Source organism: Mycteria americana, chromosome Z (genome assembly GCF_035582795.1).
Source record: "Mycteria americana isolate JAX WOST 10 ecotype Jacksonville Zoo and Gardens chromosome Z, USCA_MyAme_1.0, whole genome shotgun sequence".
Classification (NCBI taxonomy): domain Eukaryota; kingdom Metazoa; phylum Chordata; class Aves; order Ciconiiformes; family Ciconiidae; genus Mycteria; species Mycteria americana.
Genome location: NC_134396.1, coordinates 5,619,636 through 5,644,020, shown reverse-complemented (window position 1 = coordinate 5,644,020; position 24,385 = coordinate 5,619,636). Strand labels below are relative to the sequence as shown.

The 24,385-nt window shown below is 40.4% G+C and overlaps 1 protein-coding gene across 5 annotated transcripts in view; it reads left to right on the top strand.

Moving 5' to 3' along the window:
• Positions 1-24,385, top strand: part of ADAMTS12 (ADAM metallopeptidase with thrombospondin type 1 motif 12) — a 172,252-nt gene that overhangs the window by 10,541 nt on the left and 137,326 nt on the right. The window contains exons 2-4 of one of the 5 annotated variants that reach the window (XM_075527123.1): positions 6,705-6,753; positions 7,768-7,945; positions 20,997-21,227. The exons of 2 other annotated variants lie outside the window; for them this stretch is intronic. The gene's annotated coding sequence lies outside the window, so the exon portion shown is untranslated. Of the gene's footprint in view, positions 1-6,704; positions 6,754-7,764; positions 7,946-20,996; positions 21,228-24,385 lie in introns of all 5 variants that reach the window. 2 more of the 5 variants (XM_075527125.1, XM_075527124.1) reach the window with 2 other exon arrangements.

The following is a 24,385-nucleotide window of genomic DNA, read 5'->3' as shown; positions in this document are numbered from 1 at the left end:
CTTCCCAGGCAACAGCAATGCAGTACAAAGTCATGAAGCACAGTTTGTTTATTTATTCCCCCTCCCAAAGTCCAGCTGTTGCAGAATACCGCTGTTTCTTAGCAGTGACAGATATACACACCAAACCTGGTGGTTGCTCCATACCCTGGCGATCTGTAGGAAGCTGGGTCAAGTCTGCTGCCTGTGCCCAAGATTTTTGAAAGGTTTCCCCCACCTCAGTTCTTCCCTCTGTGCCCAGCCACTGTCAGGGCAGCCCTCTGTGAATGTTTAATTGGTGGCTGTGTGACCAGTTCTGTTCATATGGCAGTGGGTGGGAGATGCTCCAGGTGGTACCTCTCTGGGCAGACCTGTGTCTGCTCTGACACATGTGGCAAGTTTGTCACTGAAAAGCGGAATGGTGGCTGAATTCTGCTCAAATGTAACTGTTCTCCTTATTGCAGGATATCACCATTATATGAAGCCTAAGAAAGAGCTCTCGTACTTACTCAGTGTCACTTATATTCTTAACCTGGTCCACTCACTGTGGCATAAAATCCACTAATGGCATTTTATCTGTTCCAAATTTGCTTCAGTTTTGGGGAATTCAGCATGATCTCTTTTCTCCTGCTACATGCCAAGAAGCGTTTCAAGTTATTGTGAGATCCCTTTTCCATGCTGACCCACATGTTATCATTTTATCATCTGTCCCAGGTTGAACAGTTCTGTGCAGGTAACATAACAGTACTTCAGTGGTAATGTGCTCTGTCAAAGTGGTCTAATACTGCTGTTTAGACTTTCCTCTCCTATGGATATGGCAAGCCTGCATCAGGATGTTGGACTACTTGGTGTTTTCCTTAGAAGGGGTTTAGGGATAAAGGAATCTTTACTTTAAAACATTTTTATAATATTTTGTTCTAAAGTAATGGAGAATAAAATGTATTGCTAAGCTTATAAGAGGGATTTTTATCTGCTTCTCTATCTCCCAATTTGTGAAGTTGGTTGGTTATTAACAATTTGTTACTCTGTAGTTACCAGAGCTCTGCAAAGCTACTGTTCTACACAATTCATTCCTATAGCCCAGAAAAATGACCCAGTCTTTCTATTCCCTTGTGGTATACCTGTGACCAAGAAAATTGTTTATCTTCAAATGGAAGTGGGTTTTGATTATTGTAAGTGACTAAGTATGTAGCAGTGCAGAAATGTACTTAAGGAAAGGGGAGATGTAAGCTTTTCTTCAGTTGCACTCGTGACCACCTGAAACTGTGGGCTCAGTGATTCAGCAGTGATCCCTGACACGGAATCATACAGTCCCAGAACACGTTTGGATGCACATTGCTGTTTTGGTGGCTGTTATTTTAAGAGTTGAATTGGGGTGTATTCCTGTAGTGCTACTTCGAATAAATGAATTCCATTCTGGGAACAAGGGTACTGGGAGAAAAATATGCAAGAAGTTCTTCAGGGGTTTCTTCCCCTTCACTCATGTCTCCTTGCTTCCTCTAAGAGAGTCTCTCACTTCTTTGTTTGCCATTCCCCTGCTGTATAGTACTTGGTGGGTCCTGCTTGTGATTGGAAGTATGGCAGATGGCCCTATCTGCCAGTCGTGTCTTCTTATTTAGATGCCAGTGACATCTCCACAGCAGCCTCTTTTAGTTTGTCCAGCTAGTGATAATCTGCTGGAACCAAAATGTAGGAATAAGGTGTTTGGAGAATGCCAGGCATGAAAGCAAGCTGCCAGCCTTTTCCTTGGGGATGGGAATTGCTCCATGGTTGGCTATATGGAGCTTCCAAAGTCTAAATGTTGTGATTTGGCTTGTTCTGGCATGTGTAAAGAAGGAAAGACCTGTTAAGTAAGTTTGTTGTGTATCTGCTGTATGTTTCTTCTCTTAGGCAGTAGTATGGAAAATGCTGTAAGTAGAAAAATTTACACTGGAAGTAAATACAGTGTTCCCTGTATTTGTTCCCTGCATCTGTTCTATGTCGTGCTTGCTTTGCCTGTTTTCTCCATTTAATAATAAATATCTGGATATTCTCCTTGCTTGACTGGTGTTGTGTTGTGCGGGGGTTTTTTTGTGTGTTTATTTTGTTTGGTTTTTTAAGATGATCCAAAGATAGGGTGTATGGTGGTGTTTTTTTGTTTGGTTTGGTTTTTTGTTCCCCCAACAGATTCATCATTCAAACTTTGACTAGTATTTGCTGCAGTACTTTAATATCCATCCCTTTTCTTTGTCTTTGAACTTCAACTATCCATCTGCCAGCTCCCTTCCCCCAGTCTTTTGTCTGCAAAAATACTCTAATTGACAGGTCAAACAAATCTCATCAGTGATCTCAATACATGAGAATCTGGTTGTGTCTGTGGCTCCTGGTCTTGGCCTTGTCACCTTTAACCAATATGAAGTTGTTAGCCCAGAAGCTGGGTATGGCTAGAGTTTTTATAAAGTAGTTGTTACATTTCAGTGGAACTGTCATTGATGGGGTAGGTTAAAATAAGGGTTAGTCAGTATGAACTGATTTGAATGGAGTATTCAGGATTAGAATGTCTGGCTCCTTTAAGATAACTCTTATTTGAGAATAGGAAAGGCAGGCTCTTTTTTTAATATATAGTTTTAAGACTTACTCTCTTGTTTAAATCTGTACCTACTTATTTGCTAATTACTTAGGAATATTGTTAGTATACAGAGCTGTCAATCATGTTTCCAGTTTCCATGAGTCTTTTTAATGAATCTTCTAAGTATGTGTGTGGGGTTCGGGTTTTTTTTTTTTTTTTTTTTTTTTTTTTTTTCCTGAAAGTCTTCACTCATGATTTCATGAGTGTGGTGTTTTTTATAAAACGTGTCTCATTTACTGAGGGAAAACTGTGGGATTGTGACTTCAGTCTAAAGGTTATGAATCCAGAAATAAAAAATATACATAACACCTATTTTGCCTTGAGTCTTAATAATGTGAGGTTTGTAAGATGGTCTGTTCTTTGTCTCTTCTAGTATCTTTGGAAGTTGTTGGCCAAATTGAGCCCAATCTGAAAGAGGAATGGATCTATCAAAGCCACTAAGTTCTTATGAATTTTGCAGGTAAAGGTGGGAACTTTTGATCAGTGAAACGATGGATGAACACATACAGGTTGACCAGTGGCTCAGCATAACTATAAGCAGGGTGCAGTCCTACCCCTGGCCCAGCTGATAGTGCTGATGGATTCAGGACAGATTGGAGAAAATTACTTTAAGTGAGGAAATGGAGCATGTGAGAAGCAAATCTGTGGGGAAATGACGTTTTGATAGTTCTGCTGTTCATAGAACGTTTTTTTTTTTTTTTAATCCATTTTCATGATGCTGAAAGGAACGGTCCAGCTTGGAAGTAAACAGAATTGTTTGCACTGGTTGCCATATTAACAATGTGCTGTACCTGCTGCCCATCACAGCACATGCTTTGTATGTAATCATTAATGATGAGCAGAAGACAGGGGAAGAACTGAAGCTTTTCCTACATACCAGGTCAGTGATGCATATAATGTGACATTAATAGGGACAAATCTTGCCAATTGCATGCCTTATTTTCTAGCTGTTCAAAAAAAGAAAATTACCAAGAAAAGGCTATCTTGCTCCTGTTCTGAGCAGGCAAACGTTGGCAGGATGTTAGGTGGTGAACAGCAATGGCGATGTAAACAAGAGACCCAAATAGTCTGGGTCTACTGCTTGCACTTAGAGGATAGATGGGCTCGTGGTACTTCTATCGCAGCTGTGTGAGCCTGGCTTCTGGCACCAGCTGAAAACCAGCAGCCTGAAGATCAGGTCCTGCCTCTTCAATTCTCTTTGTCTGTCAGAGAGGAGCGGCTGCAGTCCCTGAGCAATGTCAGCATCAGGGCGCGGTTATATATACACCTGTATTAGACACACACATGCAAATGTATATACATATATGTAGCTCTGTCATTGCAGAACACTTACACTGCAGCTAAAGCTCTTGGTTTCAGATCCGTGCTGCGTGCTGAGAAGGCTTCTGTGCTGTTGTATGTATCAGGTATTACCAAGCCATGGCCAAATATATTGGGTTTTTTCCAGAAACTGGCGCTTAACAATGGACTTTCCCAACCCATTTGTAAATGGCAAGAGAATTTAAGTATTTAGTAATGTAGGCTGGGATATTTATGCGCTTTATATACACACTGGCTCCAGGGCATGCTCTGGAGAAAGACTCGCCTGAAATTATAAGCTTTAAAAATAAATAAGTAAATAAGTAGTAATAAAAAAAGCTGGTTGTCTTGGCTAAACATTGCCTATGTTTAAACACATCCATTGTGCATTCCAGTTCTCGTGGCAAACAGCAAGTCCCTAATAAGCTGCTTAGGCTTGTTGATGCATGGACATCCCAAGAGTAGATCTAAATCCATTGTAGTTGTAACTCACACTAAAAGCTCATGCAGACACTGTTTTTGATTTGAAGTTTTCTTTTGTTCAAATTCCACTCTTTTTCCATTTTTAAATGTATATATTTAAAACAAAGACGATTCTAAATGCTGAGTCCAAACTTTAATATCTGTTTATTTGGATGCAATGTTAACTCAGTTTCCTTATCTAGATCAGTCATGGACCAAATCTGATCAAAATCATTAGAATGGAGACTGTGGATAGGGTAAATGTCTGTTTTATTCAGCACCCTCTCTGCAACAATGACTAAGTAAATATCTAGGGAAGAGTAAGAACAGGGCAGTAGGACATCTCCCGTTTGTTCATCCTTGCTTCTCTTTTCAACTCAGATCAAATTTCGTGATATGGGTATGTTTTCTTCATTGAGAATGTATTGATGGATTAGTCTTTCACATACTTTCTTGGTCTCCCCTGAGTCACTTGGTGTTAGGAACATGAATCTTTACTGTGAATCATAACACTTAAAAATGGATTTAGATGTATCTTCTTTTGTTTTTCACTAGCTTTTTATCAGCTTCATTTGCTGCTTCCTGAAGCTACAGTGTTTGAGATCGTTTACTCAGTGGCATAGTGTATTATTCATTATTTTTTTGTTTCTTGGTAATTCTGAATGCTTGACACAGCATTTTTGGACAGCTGTTGAGATGGGCTTGTTATATAATTCCAAAATTTTTTTCCATGAAAATGGCAGGTCAGGTTCCTATTTCTGCACAGGAGCAGGTAGGTCAGAGCCCATCATTTTAATACACAAAGGTTGGGATTATTTCTCTGCTGCCTTTTCCCCTTCACCATGCCATGCTTTATCAATTTTCATTAATCTACAGTGAATTACATCTTCCTTCTTGTCCAGTTGCTCAGGCTCGGGAGAGCTTTCTGAAGTTCATCGGTCGTCCTTTGTCCCTTACTTTCCTGAGTAACTTATTATAGCTGTGTTATATCCTGTATAACTGACTGTAAACTAATTTTTAATCAAAATGTAAACACAAGGAACATTGCCATGAAGAAAAAATTCTTGTTATTCTTTTGCAACATTATTAACATGGCCATAGCTCTGGAGCTTAATGGAACTTAATAGTTTAAGCAAATGTTTTTCTTTATTTTTGGTACCTGTGGTTTTTATCTTCATTTTCTCTTCCCCCAAATTTTCTCCAAGTTTGAGTTTATTAAATAGATAAATCAAGATCTAGTCAGGTCCACTATCTTTATGACTAGATCAGATCAAGCAAATAGTGGATTAGGTACTGGGGGGCGAAGCATGTTTGTTTTTGGCAAAAAAACAATTGCTAAGGAATATTTTCTTTTTGCAGAAACTTGTCTGTTAAGAATTAACATGCTTCTGTGTTAGCAAGAGAAATATAAATAACTTGTATTACTATAAATCTCCTTGGTGGATACTTACGGAGCTGGAATAACATTGTAGGTAGCATTTCACCCTTACTGAAATTCATTACACTTCAATTCATGTGTACCACTTAAGAAAAATGTCTCTGCCAAAAAGTATACTATGAGTAATTGCTTTTAGTAACTTCAGATCAACTACATTTAATTTGGAGAGTTTTGTCACTGAACAAAACATTTCCCCCCACACCCCTTTTCCGAACATGCCCACATAGTATAATCTCAACTGGAACTTTAGTTGGATCCAAAACTAAATTTTTGTTTAGGATTTTGCCTTTCTATGTAATTTTGGATAACTTCCTAAAATGAAAGGTAGCACACAGTTTATGTTTTGGAATTATGGAAATTATTGGAAAAGAATTCTCCCACTTTGTTCTTGGCATTGTTTTAGTTGATTTCAATCTGCAGGATTTTTTTAAGGCGGGATGGGAATTGACAGAAAAAAATCCTCAGCTTTATATTTCTGAATGCCAGGTAATTTAACAACAAATCCCAAACATTGTTCCCATCTCAAAAATTTTGTTTAATTAGTCCCTGATTAGATGCCTGTTACTTTGGGGGCTACTTTGCCTGTTACAGGGGCAGCTGAACTAGTGAAATTTTCTTTTGGGCTGTGTTTCTATCAGTGTTGAATGACAGACATGATATTGTAGTGCACCCATGCAAATATTTCTGGTCTTTGATGTTTTGAATGTTGCATAATTATTGTTTATGATTTGCACGGTGGTGGCAATCTATTAATTGCAAATCATTTTTGCATTCCACAATGGATCAAATTTGTATTTGCAAGATTGGCAGAGGAATGTTGTTACCTGTGAATGTTTATAGTCAGAAACATCATCTTAATTTGAAAACAAACAAGCTTGGCATGTAATTTCCTAAATTTCTGCTAATATTTTTTTTCCTCAGGTCCTTTAAGTGAAAGAAGATTGTGTCTCTCTACAACTGTTACTGTCTGGTAATAATGTATTTTGATAAGCCAGAAATCATCAGTCTTCCTAGGTCAAGTATACCATTTGCCCCAGACAATCTAGTAACAAGTTTTAAAAGGCAGCATTTTCATTGCACTGTCAATACTGTCAGGGACTTTGAGGGGCTGTGTCTTGAGATATAAATAATAATTGCATATGGGTAAGTTGCAGACTTGAGTGCATTTAGGTTAAAATTCAGTTTGGTGCTGTGAACTCTACAGTAATCTCAGTACTGCGACTGCTCAGACCCCTCAGAACTCTGCCCACTTGCAGGCGCTTAAATGAAGAAAGAGCTTGAATAAGAGTACTTGGTGAATATAAGGTGTGACTCTCCTTCACTGTTCCTTTGTATATCATTTCATGGCATGGAGCCCTTCCTGCTCAGGGCATGAATACGCTACTGGGCTGTAAGTTTTGGAATAATAATAAGTTGGGGGCGGGAAGGTGCAGGTGAGAAATTTGTATGAAGGCCACAGGGTTGAGCAAGCATCTGCAGACATCGCATGCCTGCTTCTTGCAGTGCACTAATGTTTGAGAGGGCTGCATGAAGCCAGTTAAGTGTCTAGATCTGTTTGGGCAGCCATGTGGAGTAACAAGGAACTGTAATGCCCCCTTGCCCTTATGCTGGTGCCCAGCGCTGCTGCTGCTGCTTGCCAGGTGTGGGAAGCATCAGACAGGAGGCAGGTGAGGTTAGGCAGTGTGAAGGGGCTGCTATGGCTGGCCCTGCATGCCAGGAAACATGGCGTGTTCAGAATGTGCTTCAGCCAGAAGCAAGGAGGCCAAAACATGGGGTTGTTCCTTCGGTCTGCAGCTGAAGGTAATGTAATGTGTGCCTCGTGCTCTGGACTGCATTGGAGATTGACAGTTTCAGGTGTTATCAGTATGAAACAAGAACAAAAAAATTACTTAGTACAAATAGGGCTGAGTCTTGCATCTCATGGGGGTGGGAAAGAGTCTTTTTTTTATAAGGTGGATTTTTTAATATACCTTTTCTTTAGCAGAGTCGCCATATGAAGAAGCACTTCTGACAGAGGGCAGTATGCTGGCAGATGGCTGACAAACTAGATGGGGTGGGTGGTGGTATAATGCAAAGCAGTGTATGGAATAAAACCAGTGGATCCCAGCAGCCTGCCTTATAGAGGGCACAAGAGGCGAAAAGCATTTGGAGATCTCTCTGGGGTGAGTGTGTAGGTTTCCAATCTGCTGTTTCTTCAGGAAGGGGAAAATTTAATGTCTTGGAAGAAAAGACTTCCAGACGTGATTCATGAATAATTATAGTGATGTCTTATGTGTAGTCCCTGTTTTACCTTGGCAATTAAAGCTGGCGTAATGGTCTCACTTCTTAGTCAATGGCTGTGTTCTTAAGCATCTTAAATGGAGCATGGAAATGTGAATGGAATAAAACTGCTCCTTGCAGCATCACTGATGTGTTTTTATTTTTTTTACCCTTGTGTGCTATGCAGCATGGCATAATACACCAGCTACCAAAGTATAACTACCCTTGTGCTTGCTGTATTTAATTTGCACTTTCCTCTAGCTAAGTTCCTTTAGCCAACTCAGTTATTATTATGATAGCTGTCAGTGAATACTTCTTTCATCTGTGGTCCTATTCCGACAAGGAAGATTATTTATGTTTGTACAAACAGGTATTAAATACGTGGTATTTGCCCTCCACAGTCTTTCTGCTGTGTTAAGGTATGCAAAACAAATAGGAAGAGGAAACTGTTCTCGTCTTAATGATGCATTGTATTTCATTACTTTAAAAAAAAGGAAACAATGTTGTGTTTCTCAGTCTTTATTATCATTTCTTTTTCACAGTGGGACTGTCAGGGGTCCTTCTGCTAGGGTGAAAAATACCTTTATGTTGTGTTAGCACTGTGCTGAATATAAGGTAGTGGATCTAAGACTAGGACTGTAAGATCTGTTATAATTACAAGCAACAATTTGTAACTATTAACTTGTGCTGGAGTTGCAGCTCTGATTTCTAGTCCTGTAGATCTAGTGTGAGTCTGCATTGAGTGTGTTTAACTTCTAGAAGGGAAACTGCTTAAAAATGATGAAGGCTTAAAAAGAAACAGCCAGAGGGGTAAAATACTTAAGTTGTATGGGACTTGTCTTTAGCTTCCAAGAAGATATCATTAAACAAGTGATAATTCATTATTATTGTCTTTATTATTTTTTTTTTTAAATCAAACACTAAAAGCTGGTGGGAATAAATAGTAAGAAGTAAAAGCAAGTAAAAGGAAACCTAAAATTTAGTTCTTGCAAATGCAGTAATTATATTTGGTGGGGGAAAAAATGAAAAGTAATGTACAAGCTGGTAAAATAACTGAAAAACTTGGTTCATAAGCAAAAAAAGTCTTGAAGAAAAGCTCATTAAAGGTGCACAAATTGGGAACTTTTTCAAACGCTTCAGAATCAGGAAGCCTTCCTGAGATTCTGTTAATAAGTATCTAAGTAAGAATAAAAGAAGTGGTTGAAGGAGACATGGCCGTAGTAGAGAAGCTACATTATTTAATGAAAAACAACAAATCACTAAGACAAGATGCTATTCAAAAGGAATTAATACCACAATGCTGAATTACTAACTGTGAGACATAATATGTCGTTTAAATTGACCTTGGAAGGTGGGTAAATAGGCGGGCAATGAGATATCTTGGATGGCAGAATAGTAACTGGGTCAAATGAGCAACTGATGAAGGAAAGCTCCAGCAAAGTGATGAGAAAGCAGCCTTTGACTTGAGAACTCCCTGACCAGAAGAATGCCAGAACATCTGGAGATCAGGGATTGTGTCCTTTCGTCCTTGTGCTGTTCTTGCAGCCTTTCCATAAGAACCTGCTCTTGTCTGCTGCCAGAGGAAGGCTGCTGGTTTTAAGGGATCTTTATTTTAATCCAGTCTGGCCATTCTTGTGTTCTTACGGCATAGGGTATGTGAACAGGTTTTCACCAACACGGAGTATTTTTGCTGTATCTAGTTGTTAATATAGATGCCCTTCTCTTGAAAGTTGTGTTGTGCATGGTATAGAAAAAAAGAATTGGCTGTTATCGCTGCCATGAGGTTTGAGGATTTATTTTAAAAATAAGTTCTTTCTGGCTTTGTTTTCCATATGAAATCTAGATGTCTTGTGTTGCTCTTTGTCCTCAAAGGGCCTTGTTAGGTCTTAATCTGCATTAAACAGTCTTGGCCATGTCTATAGTTGACACCAAAGCATTTGAACTGCATTGCCTACACGTTTTACAACAGCTGTTGTGTTTTTCCTCATAACTCATAACCAAAGGGAGATGCCGTATTTCTTCCCTCGACAGATTTTTACATCATGTCAGTTCAGAGTAGCTCAGTACTTGCTGACAGCTTTTAATGTATCTTTATATAACCTAGTGAAATTACAGCCTGGTAGCAGACGCTTGTCAAAAAATGGCAGGTGCATTTAACCTTTTTTGCATCGAAATGCATAGAGGAAGCTACTACTATTTCTTCAAAGTAGGGCCCCAGTCCCAACAGCCAGAAAAAAGGGATAAATTAGAATAGTACCGGTTTCTCCTTACCCAGAGAAATGTGTGTTTCTTATTTTATTGCTAGCTAAGCTACAGGGACAACATGCCACTTGGTTATCCAATTAAGTGTTCTCTACCAAATGAGGAAATGGGTTTCACTTGGCTTTGGAGAAGAGCTCAAAAGTCTGAGAGTAGTAGGAATTCAGGAGAGAGATGCCAAGGAGACTTATAAAGCTAAATGACCACTGCTGTTCTCATGGGAGGCAATCCAGATCTAAGGAGGGAATGAAACTGGAGAGCATAAATTAGCTATGACTAACTGCAAAGCCGCAGCTTGCAGTAATAATCACTGTCTTCCAGGAAAAGTGACTGTGTTGAAAGAGAGGCTGAATATGTAATACCAGATCACCAGCTACACTGGTTTACCCAGGTGAGGCTTTAGGCCATCAAATTTGTTTTGTAGCAGTGCTCTGAACTGCTTTGCTGGTCATTAGAAAGGACTATGATCTCCAAGCCAATTGTGTTACCTTTTTTGCCATTTTTTTGCAATTAGGACATGTGTTCTTCCAGCAAGATAGCAGAGCAGCTTTTGGCATGGCCTCTTCATGTCGTGGCTATGAATGTTGCTTTATATGGTACTTTTTCTAGTTAAGTTGATTATCGTAACTCTTATGAAGAAATGTGTTCTGCAAAGAGCTTGAATGACAATTAGATACTTTAAAATATAAACCGGCCAAGTTTGTTTACATCCAGCTTCTTTATGGAGACTGAAGTTGGCCAAACTGAGTTGTGTTTTTCATCCTTTGACAAGTGTTCTGTGTGTCCCCATTGCTAAGAATTTCTGTTCTTTGAACTGTTCTGTTCTATGAAGAACCATCTAACACTTGCATGGGAAGCCATTCTTCACCCGGACACCACAGTGTGAAGACTCAAGATGCAGAACACAGAGACGCAGTGATGTAGAAAGCCTGTAAATGGATGGGGGAGTTAAAAGTCCAAATTAGAAAAACACATGAGGCATAATAGCTCAGACTCTCAAAGTGGATGGATTTCTGTGAAGTGTAGGAATTTGTGAATTGTCAGTCTGCCATTGGCATTCCTGACTCGGCCTTCATACAGGCTATTTTTGTGACTGAGCAAGTCACTTGAGTCCTGTTTCTGTTCAAGACAGGAGATCAGACTGATCTAATTTAAAAACAAAACAAAACCAAAACAGAAAACCTCCCCAAAACAAACAAAAAACTCCACAACCCAACCGCAAACTAAAGCTTAGGGCCTCTCTCTTTTTTTTTTTTCCTTCTTTTTTTTTAAACCTGCTAACGCAAGACAAGGTCTCTTCAGGTGTTTAACCTGACCACAGCGGTAGATTGAGCTATTTATCTGTTAGGTTTGTAGCAGTGCCACAGAGAATTCAGTAGTACTCCTCACCATCATTTGTCTACTGTAGAATTAAATCGGGACTGTAATTTGTGTACTCACGGGGTATGTCTACAGTCTGTGAAGCACCACTGTGTTACTGACTGAGAAGAATCATTTGGGAACTGCCTTTCATCCTTTCTACCCACCAGTTGCATCCAGCTAAGCAGGCTAATGATATATATGTGGCGAGATGTGTATGTATGCATCTTTGTGTAGCTTTTACTCTCCAGTATTTGGCACAGATCAAGCGTAATGATAGCTCTGCATTTCAGAGCACTGTGTACCTGGAGTAACAGGATATACATGCAGGTCAGTGGTACTTGGCTTTCTCCTGTCTGGTGTCAAGACATGAGCCATGCTCAGTTCTGCTTTAGGCACCGCAACACTTCCTATCCATTGACTAGGAAGGGAGCTGAGCTTGGCTGACTCAGCTTATCTGAATTGCTCATTGCTCTCTTGGATGTAGTATCTGACTGATTGCAGAATAGCTGACCAGTTTGTCTAATTTGGCAGTGGTAAAGAGGAACCTGAATGCAATCCCTAAGGACAAGGGGGTGGTAATTGGTGATTGCAGAGGTTTTCTGACTGCGGCAGGGTGTGTAACAGACCCCAGCATAGAACAGATGGCAGAAACCTTCTCGTGTGCATGAAACCTACTTGCAGGGCTAGTGGCAGTGTGTGGAGACAGATGTACCACAGGTCAACAGTAACTTCTTTTCTGGAGTACTGGAGAAAGAAGCCAATAAAACTTTAAATACCACAGCAAAGATTTTAAGTAAGTCCACTGAATTGCATGGCTTCATAAATCTAGAGGATATCAAGTGAGGGGAAATTATTGGGAGAAGTAAGACTGTTCACATAGTCCCTTAAGTCTCTGTTCTGGGGCTGCTTTTATTCAAAATTTTCATTGATACTCATGGGACAAGAATAAGGAACGTGTGAGATGAACTTTGCTTAAGATGCAGAGCTGAAAAGTGTCATCAGTACAGAGAAGGACTGGGATGCTGTATCATTGAAATAGGTTATGTTAGACTTGAAATTGCAGGGGGGGGAAATTTAAGTGTCATAGTCTGGAGTGTGAAGTCATAAATTTAGCAAATAATAGGAATTTCTGCTTTTCAGAGCTCATCTGTTGGAAGTGTAAGACCAAGGCTTGAATATACTTGCTTTATAGTTTGGGTTTTTTATAGTTTACTACTAGCAAGATATTACCTTGGGAAAAAAAAAAAGAAAAAAAATCCTAGGATTGAGCAGATATTAGAAAAATATGGGAAAATATGGCTAAGGATTCACTTAGAATACACCAGGCATTTCTCGTCCCTCAGTTTAAAAAAGGCATGGAAAGAACTAGTGGGAAGTACCACGTCCTATTTTACTATTCTCCAAGTGTCTGCATTTGGCAGTTCTGGGAAACAGGATGGGGAGAGAGATGTTGATGTGAGCCAGTCCTGCTGTTCGTATGTGAGACTTAGTATATGCGATGGAGAACTGGTAACTGGATTTGTTGATTCAGGGTTTCCCTTCAAGTCCTATTTCTAGCTGCCTGAGTACTGTTTTGGGTATTCAGACCAGAGTGGTGTGTGAGGATTCACAGACTTTTCTTGGAACAAGCAGGCTAACATTCTTGGGAAGACCTGGGAAACTGAGAAAAAGTCAATAAGCTTTGAAATTGGAGCACAAGAGATTAGGTAACTGCGGGAGATAATTTAGGCATACTTGGATCTATCTGAGGGTAGGATTCCAATCAGTTAAGACGTTCCCTTTTAGCACTACTCTGAAATCTGATTGATAAACAACTTATCTCCTTCACAAGTGGCCTTTGTTCACTTCAACTTTATCTTTCTTTTAAGGATATAAAGGCTGAAGTGAAGGTAATTCTACAGGGTACAGTGTGCCTGTATTTGGTATGAGTCCAGATAATGCAATTGATATAAATAATTAAAACCAGCACCTTTCACAAGTATAAGCCCCCCCCCCCCCCCCCCCCAAATACCCGAAAGACTTCTGGACCAAGTGAGACACCTAACATGAGATAAATTAACACACTCATGGGTAAAACAGGGAGACAGAGGAGAGAAGAAGTAAAGGAGAGACAGAACTCTAAGGAAAAAAAAAAAAAAGGAGAGGGTGTTCATGTAACTGATCACAGAGAAAAGATCTTGGCAGCCATAAAGTTCAGTTGTCTGGGATCTGTTATATACAGAAGCTGAGGCAGTGCAGTGTGTCTACGTCTAAAGGACAGCGAGCACAGCAATATTTCTGTAGGGCTTGTGTCAGGGAGCGCTTTGCATTGGTATGCATCAGGAGCATCCACTTGCCAGTGGCTTTATTTGGGAACACAGATATTTAGAGAGGCTGCAGCAGAACTTAGAAACGGCTGAAGACCTTTTAGAAGAACAGCAAAATGCCTGAAATGTGCCCTGCTTTTCAGAGGTGTTGTGGCATAATTCTCTGGTACTTTCAGTCAAGGGCAGCAGGGTGTGGATGCCACAGCATTGCAGCTGTGGAGTCTGGCATAGCGTTAACCTCTTTCCTGCTGGTTGTGGTAGAAAACATTGTTCTGGGTAAAAAGCATATTTGAAAATGGGTTTTTTGAGGCTGTCCTGTCTGCCTTCCCATCTGGGGCATTTGTGTTCCCTAGTATTAAGTGTTTCTCTACTGATCACTACTGGTTTACAGCAAGAGAAAATGAAATGGATCCTGAAAACAGGGTTTGCATGAGGACTCTGCACTCTGGACCTGATCAAGTATCATCCTTTCCTCATCAGACTTTTGCCCAACCTCTTTCCTTCAGGAGAACTAAGGATAGGTTACTGGAGTGTCTAGCTCAAAAAAGCAGGAGAGAGCATCTCAGTACACTGGCATGTTAAGGGTGTAGTGCTTTGGCATTTGATGCAGTGAAAGGGAGGAGGCAAGCATGAGTTCCAGACAGGGCTTAGGAGGTTTTCATAACCTCTTTCTTTGTCCTGTTCTGAGATAACCTACCTATACAAATACATTTCATACCTGTCCGCTGTAGATGGTGAACTCTGGGGAGCAGTGATTGTGTGGGATGCTCTGCCATACTTGGCCAAGCATGGCCTGATAAAAGCAGCGTCTGTGAGCATCAGCATTCTGGAGATGCTGAATGGGGCAAGCCTCAGGAAGTTTTTTTCCTCCCTCCTTACGATCACATCTTCTTGGCCAATATTCATTCAAAAGAACAATGTCTGACGAGAGTGGTGAGGGTTGCTGGATCATTCAGGCAGGATGCCCTAAAGAGCATGAGTCCACCATAATTGTTTTTCCAAATACCAAACAAGAAAAAAGTCCTCTTAAAATTTTCCCTTTGCTTGTGTCCGACTGTACTTGCTACAGTATTTTGTATCCATTAGCCATACCTTAGAGTATATGATGTCTAAAGCAAATTAACATCTCTGTCTTCACATAACTTTGTCATAAGACCCCTTTTGTCCCTTTGGGGATGACATACTGATGCTGCGTTGCTTTATAAGTGCAATTCTGTAGCGTAATACCAGCTTTTAGGTGTGACTCCCATCTGCCAAACGCTGCTCTGTGTGGTGCAGCTCAGCCCTCTTCTCTTCATTGCTTGTTCTGGCTTTTGACGCTCCCTTTGACCCCTGCTTGCAGCTGGGGCCAGCTGCTTGCATGACCTCTCCAGTCCAAAAATGAGGAGGATGGTGTGTTTGGAGGTAGGCTGGGCACCCCCTTACCTCCCTGCAGTCGGTGGCACCCTTTTTTCTCTTCAGCAAAGTGCTGTGGTGCCTTTGTGGGGTATGAGAAATGTTTGGTTGTAGGAGAAGGCTGATTGAGAGCAGAGGGCTTGTACATTGAGGGAGTGAAGGGATGGCGGGGAGGATGAGTTACTCTAAAACAGCCTCTGACTTTTGTAATTAGATAGGCTGCAATTACTGCCTACCATCTTTTGTTGGTGTCTCCCAGGGCCATATCCTTGCATGTCAGCAAGAGCGGAGTAAGCTGGGAGTGACTATAGGTGCTGCCCAGAATCCCCTGAAGCTCACTAACCCTTTGTCCAAAAGGCTTAATAGTACTACAGTTTCTAGTACTATCACGTGTCGTCTTGGTGTCGATTTCATGAAGGACTCAAATTCACTGCCTTCTGTTGCTGAAATAAGATAGTGTCTCTTACATTGGTTTGTTACCTGATCGCAGTGCACTGGAGTTGCAGAGAGAGAAGCCTGGGCATCCTGTACTTGCATGCTAAATTCGGCAACATAAGAATGAGATTAACTAGAGAATTATTTTCTGAGGAGTTTGCCAGGGCTGGAAAGGCTTTTGGGGTCACCTTTCACTTTAAGAAGTTACTGGGCAAGTATGTGAAGCAGCAAACTCTTTACTTCCTGGCTAGGATTCTTTTCTGTATAGACTTGCATTGGCTTTAGTCAGACAGCAGACATGGTGCTTACTCTGTAGGCTCTGCTTTTTTTATTTCTGAAAGGCTAATTTGTGCTCCAAGGACTGTGGTAAGAACAGAGAGAGGTGAACTTGATGCTGACAACAAGAAATTCTAATTGTTTGGCTCTGTGTAAGTGTTGGACTGCATCACAGAAAGTACTCTGGTAGTGCTTCCAGATCTGTCTTGTACAGGGGCTGAGACAAAGACCATCTCTGGTTTTCTGTATTACTATAACATCAAAGAATGAAATGTGCTCTGTACTGTCTTCTGCAGCGGCGTAAACTTAATGGCTGACTTGTAACACAGTTCTTTATGTTGTATTTCATGTTATTAGAGCAAAGATTTACCCAGAGGGGCAGTTTCATGCTGTGGTTACAGTAGGAAAAGAGACAGTAGTCCCAGATAATTTACTCTGTTGTTTCTGACTCATTAACTGTGCCAGATTTTTTTAATCTGTAAAATGGGTAGAACTGCTCCCACTAGAGCCAAGAAGAAGTGGTGGGGTCAGGGCTGGGAGTGGAGGAGCAATTAGCTACAGCTGGGCAGCAGGATGAGCAGGTGTAGTGGGTGCCCACGGCTGCTGGGTACCTTGCTGTATTTTCTTGGCTACCTCTGTGGGCAGAAGCCAGTGGTGAATCTTGTCAGTCTCTGGCAGGTTTCCTGGCTCCCACAAACTGGCCAGCTGGCTCCTCTGCCCAGTCAGCCCAGTTGCTGCCTGCCCAATCCAGTTGTGAAATACAAATTAAAGGCAGTGTTTAAATGCAAAGTGTTTGGTTTTGCACATGAATTTACTCTGTACAAGGGCTAATTAAGCAGTAGTACAGCAACAGTTTGGCGTAGTATCTCCAGGAGGTTTTGGAGTATGAGAAGAGCAGGGATTTTTGTCATAAGCAAAACAACATTTTCTGAGCCATAAAAACTCATAAGAATATTTGCAAAAGTCAGTCACAGCTAAGGGCCAAATTCTGCTCTTGTTGCACAGCCAAGAAAAGGGTAAACACCAGAGTGTGATGTTGAATGTTTTCATATGCTCAGAGCAACTTTAGATCTTTGGCTGCATGTTGATACAGATTTCCTTGTGTATAATGAAGCAAGAATGTAGTGCTTCTAAATAATTTTTCCGTTTTTGTAGGATTATTAGACAACACAGTTGTCACACGAGGGCAGGGTCTACAATCTGACTAAGCATTTTACTGAAGAGTATCACTTCAGGATTTTCAACATAGCTTGGGTTACTTTTGTGGTCTTGTCAAGAACTGTATGCAGAAGTAGTGTTGGTATCTAGTTGGCCCTATTAAATATAGTTCAGTACCATTTGAAACTGGAGTTGATGCTTAGGAGAAAATTTGAAGTGTACTACGTGTCTATGTGACTACTAATGATAGAAGTAAAGGTACAGGAAAGCTTTCAAACCCATGAGAGAAATCAGGAAGTGTGTCTGATAAGCTCTGTAAGAACTAGAAGAGACAGGCAGGAGAAGCCAGGGATGGGATGGAGCAGGAAGTGGGACATTTAGGAATGGTATCCTGATGCTGTGAGGGGGGGGGGGTGCAGATTACCAGTGAAGGTGGTACACGTGAATGCTGGAAGTCTGCTTGCTGCAGTTGAGACTGTTTCGTATTGCTGTGGTTCACGAGGCATATGTGGCTGTGGAAAGTGGATGCCTGCCATGAGAATGCAAGACCAGCACACTCCCCACTTCTGTTATCAGAGCAGACAGTTTGCTGTTTTAATTACTGCATCCTACCCAGAACATGGAGTTCACATCCACAATGGTTGGGGGTTTTTTTGTTGTTATTGTTTTGTTGTTTTGTTTTTTTTTTTTTAAATCTAGTATATATTGTTCAGTTTGAGGTGGAAAACAGAATCTCTCTGCATACAGAAAACTGTAGCAGGCCACAGCTGATGTTTATTGAAATAACGAGCCATAGGAGAGGCAGCAGGCAGTTGGGAAGAATCCCCTGGAAATCAAATCAAAGTTAATTTTCAAGCAGTTTGTTTTATATGTAGACTGTTCCTGCAAGCATGGCAATGCTTTTGAGTTTACTGGGAAAAATAGCAAGTTCATGTCCTTAGGACTGGGCTGACTTGAGCCTGATTTGAAATTCATAGGATATTTTCCTGACCTGCCACACGTGCCTTCCTCTTACTCTGCCCACTGTACTCTGTCCTAAAAATACGAAGTGCTTGCCACTTCAGAAACACACGTCAATGAATTGTAATTGAAGGGCTGATAATGAGGACAGGTTTAAACAGTTTGGGTCATTGATTTTCAGGAGCTGGTGTGTGCCTTTGCAGAGAAAGATAAATGCTGCATTGGGTTTGCCAAAATACAAAGATTGAGAGAAGGGTAAAGCAATGGCAGCTCTTGTGCCACAGAGAAAGATGTATTTTTCTTCATTTTTGAGGAAACGTAACCTAGCCTGCTGATGTGAGCAAATTGGCACTGGCAGATGGATGAATAACGAGGTTGTAGGAAGTATAGCTTGTATAAGTAAGGATCTAACTGTACAGGCAGCTGAAAACAAAAAGACCAGAGAGAAAAATATGAACTGTCATATTGCTTACTGTATGATGGTAGGCAGCAACATGCAATTTTGAAGTGTATACTTTTTCTTGTCATTTGGTGTGGCAGCTCTGAAAAAAGAAAGCACTGCTAGCCTGGTACCTGCTTTCTAGCAAAGCTTTTCTGTGCTGAGAGAAGCCTGGATATTGGTGAAAGTGAGTAAATGTATTGCTCAGGCAAAGCAGAGTTGGCAGAGACTTAAGCAGGCCCCTGCAGCAATAGATGGCAGTGCCAGGAGAGATTCCGAGATCCTGTTGTGTGTCTCCCAGGGTTGTGGTAACCCTTTTGACTGCAGAGGTCTGTTAAGAGCTAGTGTTCAGCCACTCTAAGGTGACACCAAGAGTCTCAGAGTTGCTGCTTTGCAGACTACAGCCTTATTTCCTGAGGCTTAATTTCTCTGTTATGTGACTTTTTGTTTGAACATAGGAGAAATTTGTGCTGTTTCCTGGAGCTCAGACTACAAATGGCTCTGGTGGTTGTGTGTTTGTTACCTGTCCTCCTGATTCCCTCAGTCTTTGTATTATCTACAGACGGCACCAGTAACGTTTTCGTGTCATCTTTCAAATCTTTGTAAGAATGTTCAGTCCCGGAGGGGCAAAATTGATACCTCTGAAGGGTTTTGGTAGAAATGTACCTGCTTGATAATGGCTCCTCATTTATAATTGTATCTTAAGCTCTCTCAGTTAGCCAGGTTTTGAATCAGTGGAATGTGTATAGCATTGATTTTCTTTTAAATCATTCTTCATCAAAATGTGCCAAGATAAATGCTTTACAAAGCCTAAATGTGTCATAAGCATACTGTATCTTTCACTGGTCAAACTTGTAATCTCATTAGGAAATCTGATTAGAAAATGTAAAAATTGTAATCTCATTAGATAGGATCTGTTGTTTATAAAGTTGGCTTTGGCCATATTTCCTGCTGTTAGCTCTTTACTAGTCTGGTTAATATCAGCTGTCCTTCCTTCTTTCCCTCCCTGCCCACCCTGAATCATGTCAAGCTGACATGACTGTGATGTCCTACGTTGTGCTGTGTGCCCTCAGTAGATACTATCCCAGCATTGACTTTATTAGTTCTTGGGAAAATTTCTCTTGTTCCAACATTTATTGAACAACACTGTGAAATTCCCACACAGTTCTTGACCTTCCCTTTTACAACTCTTGGGTACAAGTTATCAAAACTTGCTGGCCCTAAAAGTGCCAAGGGTTAGGAGTTGTTCTTTAACATCTTCCTTAGTTATTTTTGAAGTAGAAATAGTATGACTACATTACAAGTCTGTCTTCCCATGTAGAAAACAAGAACATTTTGATAAACAATTGTGGCTTTTTTTTTTCCCTGGGTGTCTTCTGTGTGTCAACAGTTCCATCATCTCCATTTAATAACAGACCAGAAGTTACATTTGTAGTTTCATTTCCAATAGGTATGTTATATTTGTGTTTCACTGGCTTTGTAATCACAGTCTGAGGGCTAGAAAGGATATAGACAAGGTAGATGTCTACCTCAACTGAATTCTTTAACTCTTCCTCTCTGCTGACCTGAGCAGCTGTTCATTTTGCTTGAGGATACTTCTAGGGGAAACTTGTAAATCCCAGTCCTTGCTTTTGGCTAGTCAGGTAGCATGACTTGTTCATGAATGTAAACAGATGTATGGTAGTTGCAGTGTATTAGGATAAGATTGCAAGGACAGTATGAGTTAAAATAACACAGCAGTATGTGGGCAGCTTTTCGGGCAGATAAGCCATTGTGTTTGAACTCAGTTTAGACATGAGAGAAGCCAAGTTCTACTGGACAGATGCAGAACCATGGCTTAGATTTACCTGCTTTTGAGCAGCATTAAAAAGAAATAGACTCTTCTAAAAATATTCTTTCATAAGTGTAGTTCAGAGAAAATAAGTTATTCAAAGTGTGCCGTCCTCATAGGGTTGATCCTTTAAAATAGCTAACAAGAAAGCCAAAGAAATTAAGACCTGCACATCTGTCTCCCTGCAGGTATTATTCCATCAATTGCTCCCTTTCAAAGAATTTTTTTTTTTAATTAATGTGAGGCTGTATGATGTTTTAGGATGACTTTGTTTATTTTGGCTTTTCACTTTTAAAACTAATGAGATAAAAGCACGAAATAGATGAACTATATGAATACCAAACAATACTAAGAATTTTGTTTTTCATGAAAGCCAGAAACGCTGTAGTAGCGGCATTATGGCTTATGCGTCAAATTCATCCCTGTTGATGATAGCTTATGTTCACTCTCTTGGGTCTTTTATAAGTTTTGCTTCATTGTGCAGGCTTGTAAATCCCAATTATACTAATGGGTGTCATGCTTTCACATTATAGGAAAGAAGTGCCAAATACAGCCCACAGTGGGATGCCCTCATCTAGCAACTAGCTCTTACACTATGGAGCCTTTCTCTTAGCTATCAAAAACATTTAACACTGGGGAAAAGAACATTAATACAGCTTGTACTTGAGTCCAAGGACAATGATCTGGAAAACTGTTTGCAGTCGTGTTCTGTCAGGCTGTTGCATGTTGGAACAAGAGAGAAAGCAGTTCTCATATGAAAGTAAGTAAGTGGCATTTGCAAAGTTGATGGTCAGTTAATTATTGCTGAAAAATACATAGCAACTTGCTCTTGTACTTTTTAGAAACGTTATTTGATATGCTACCCTCATTTACTGAAATGCCTCGTAAAATAATTCTTTGCTATGAATTAGAAGGCCAAATATTTGTGCTCCCCTGTTTCTGAGAAACCGGTTCTCAGAAAGACATGAAACATAGGTTGGCACCACCATATGGCATTTTGATGAGGGCTGATGTCCTGTCTTTGTTTTGAAAGAGATCAAGTCGCAGATGTTTACTATGCTTTCCTGTGGACTGCTTAAGTAGGACGGGAAGCTGTCTGATGGTTTTATATTGCTGATTCGGTTGGCAGCATTTTAAGGAGAGTCTGAATGAAAACAGGTGCATTTGGAGAGATGTATGGACACCGATTTTAGTTTTGTTCATGCTTCAAACCAGTGCTCTTAGAACTGAATTCATATGGGTTTATTTTAGATATTTACCCAAGGATCTTGAAGTGGGAGCATGGCTGCTCAGGAGGGTGGTCCAGCCTGCTAAAGGTTAGAGTAATTTTTCTAAAGACCTCTAAAAGGGTCCTTTGGCAACTGAGCTCTTACCTGTGGTTATTGGTGCTTCATAGCTTTGTAAAGGCCTTATCTAGCACAGGTCATGTTTATCTTTCATTAATAACTTCAAGAGGTGTTTCATTCGAGTGCCTAAAGTTTGGTGGAGGGAGTCTATGGTGTTATCCCTGACTTAGGGAGGGGGTAAGTCTGCACGTTCAGAAAAGAATGAAGTTACTATAGCCAGGATTTTTCCATCTGCTAGTCTGCTGTTACTTCAGGTTTATGTCACACCCAGAGGCTCTTACAAGGGTCAATAAACAGGTCAATAAACTGCTGGTCAATAAACAGGTTGACACTGGAGGGACCAGTATACTGATTCTTAACGTTTCCTGAAAGTCTCTGATGCAGGTGATGCAGCAGTTAGGTTTTCTTAGAATTTAAAAATGTGTTCAAGCAAGAGAGTAGTAATACTCATGAAATCATTACTCTGCATAATATTATAAAAGCTTATAACTCAGAGGGAAAACCATCTGGTTAAAAATATGTGCATTTTTCTCATTTCAAGTATAACCCCAGGGTTGTTTTTTCTCATTTTATTTCTGACTGCTTTTCATTTGGTCTAAGAACTTGTTAATGATCTGTGGCAATCAAAGTCAGCAATAGCTAACAGCAAAAATGAGAGTTAATTTTGGAACACTGTTGTCCCTCACTCCCCTCTGTTCTCCTATAAAATGTTACATGAACCTGTTGTGCCTTATCTTAAATTATTAGAGGTAGGCACCGTGTATTCTTTTGTGGTTTTGATCTTCACAGCAATGCCTCCTACCAGGTTGTTTAATATGTATTGTGTGGAGGTATCCATAGATTGAAGAAATGGATGTCAAATGACTAGAAATATGAATTCCTGCTCTGTTTATAAATGCTTTTATTTTTTAGAAACTATTTTTATTCCTGCTTTTATGTTATAATGTTACTTTTTTTTAATAAAGAGGGAATTGGCTCTAAATGTGTAGTAGAAGATACTGGATTTCACCATGGAGGGCCAATTTTTGCTCTCGATATAACAGGTGTAAGTCTGCTTTATTCAAGGATTATTTTATGTGATGCAGCTGTAACGAAGAGAACAGACTCTGTAACGATATACCAAGAATGAAGAGTTGGACAGGGGTGGTAGGCAGGACTGTTTAGGTGCAACTCAGACGCACAAGAGGGCTGAGTAGCCTTCTGTTAAGTATGGGGTAATCAAAGGAGAGTAGCCAAGAGATCGTATAGCAACTCGTCTGTCTCCAGGCTTGCCTGGGTATTCGGCTGTCTTTGCTTACATCTTCGCTTTGTAATGTGGTGGAACATGAAGATGTGCAAGCAAGGATTAGACTAACTCAGTACCAGAACGGTCAGCTCCAGCAAACTCCATCTCTTGACAGCAGCCCAAACAGATCTGTCCTGTCCTGGACAAGGTGAATTCAGCACCGACTGTGGTGTTTTACCCCATAGCTGTCTCATGCACTGCTGTAACTAAATACAGGCCCCATTACATGTGTTAATTGAGAGGGAGCTTACTGAAATGTAGTAGTATATTAAATAACCAGATATCAAGATCTGTTCTTGTTACCAACAGCTTCTAAGTTATCATCTGATGACTCTGGTTGCTTAAGTGAACGTAAAGGCGGTGTGGACCTTTAGTTCTACACGAGCCTGACTTGAATAAGCATTTCTGTTTAAAAACTTAAAGTCCCTCTGTGGTGTTTGCCTGTTCGGCAGCTCTGGTGTGTGAAAGTAATAAATGAAATTGAAATGGCCTTTTCAGTGCGGCTCTAGGCTGTAGGGTTTTTCACACCTGGCAGTACATAGGAATGTGTTTGAAATCATAGCTCTTCTTTTTAGAGAAAGTGGAAGGATGCGCGTGACTGACACAGCTGGCCTTCCTGCATATGGTCTTCAAAGAAGCTCCTTTTTATTATTTTTCTTGTGGTAAAAGAAAAAGTAAAAATTAATCTGGAGAAACCCTAATCTCTCAACCATTTTTATAGATTACATCTCATAGTTGTTTGGTTGTTTTTTTCCCCCCAGTCATAGTCCTCTTGTTGTATGTGCTGAGCTTAGGAAAACTGGTGAATGCCCTTTCGCTTGCATGGAGATGGTATGTATGAGAAGAGTGGATCTTCCAGCTGAAGCATGCTTGAAATTCCTTACAGCTTTTTTTTTTTGTCTTTTAAAATACCTGTCAGATCTGAGTTTTCAAGTATCTTCTCCTTGCAGAATGTGCTTGCAGGAGCACAGGCTGTCCCTTCAGTTATCAGCAATTGCATTTCCCTTTCTTTGGTGTGGCAGCTCTAAACCTACCCATCTCCTCCCTTCTCCTGTGAAAGTAAGCACCTGAAAAATACATATGTTTGGTGGTGTGTGGTCAACCTGTCTTTGATACGTTCTTATTGTGTACAATACCTATTGCTGTCATATGATGTACTTGAGACTACTGACTAATGCAGAGTTTTGGACAGTACTCACTTCTCTGCATTGATAGTGCCCCATTAGTGACAGACAGAAGTAATGAATTTTATTTCAAAGGTGTCTGTAATGCACAGTGAAACAGATATTAA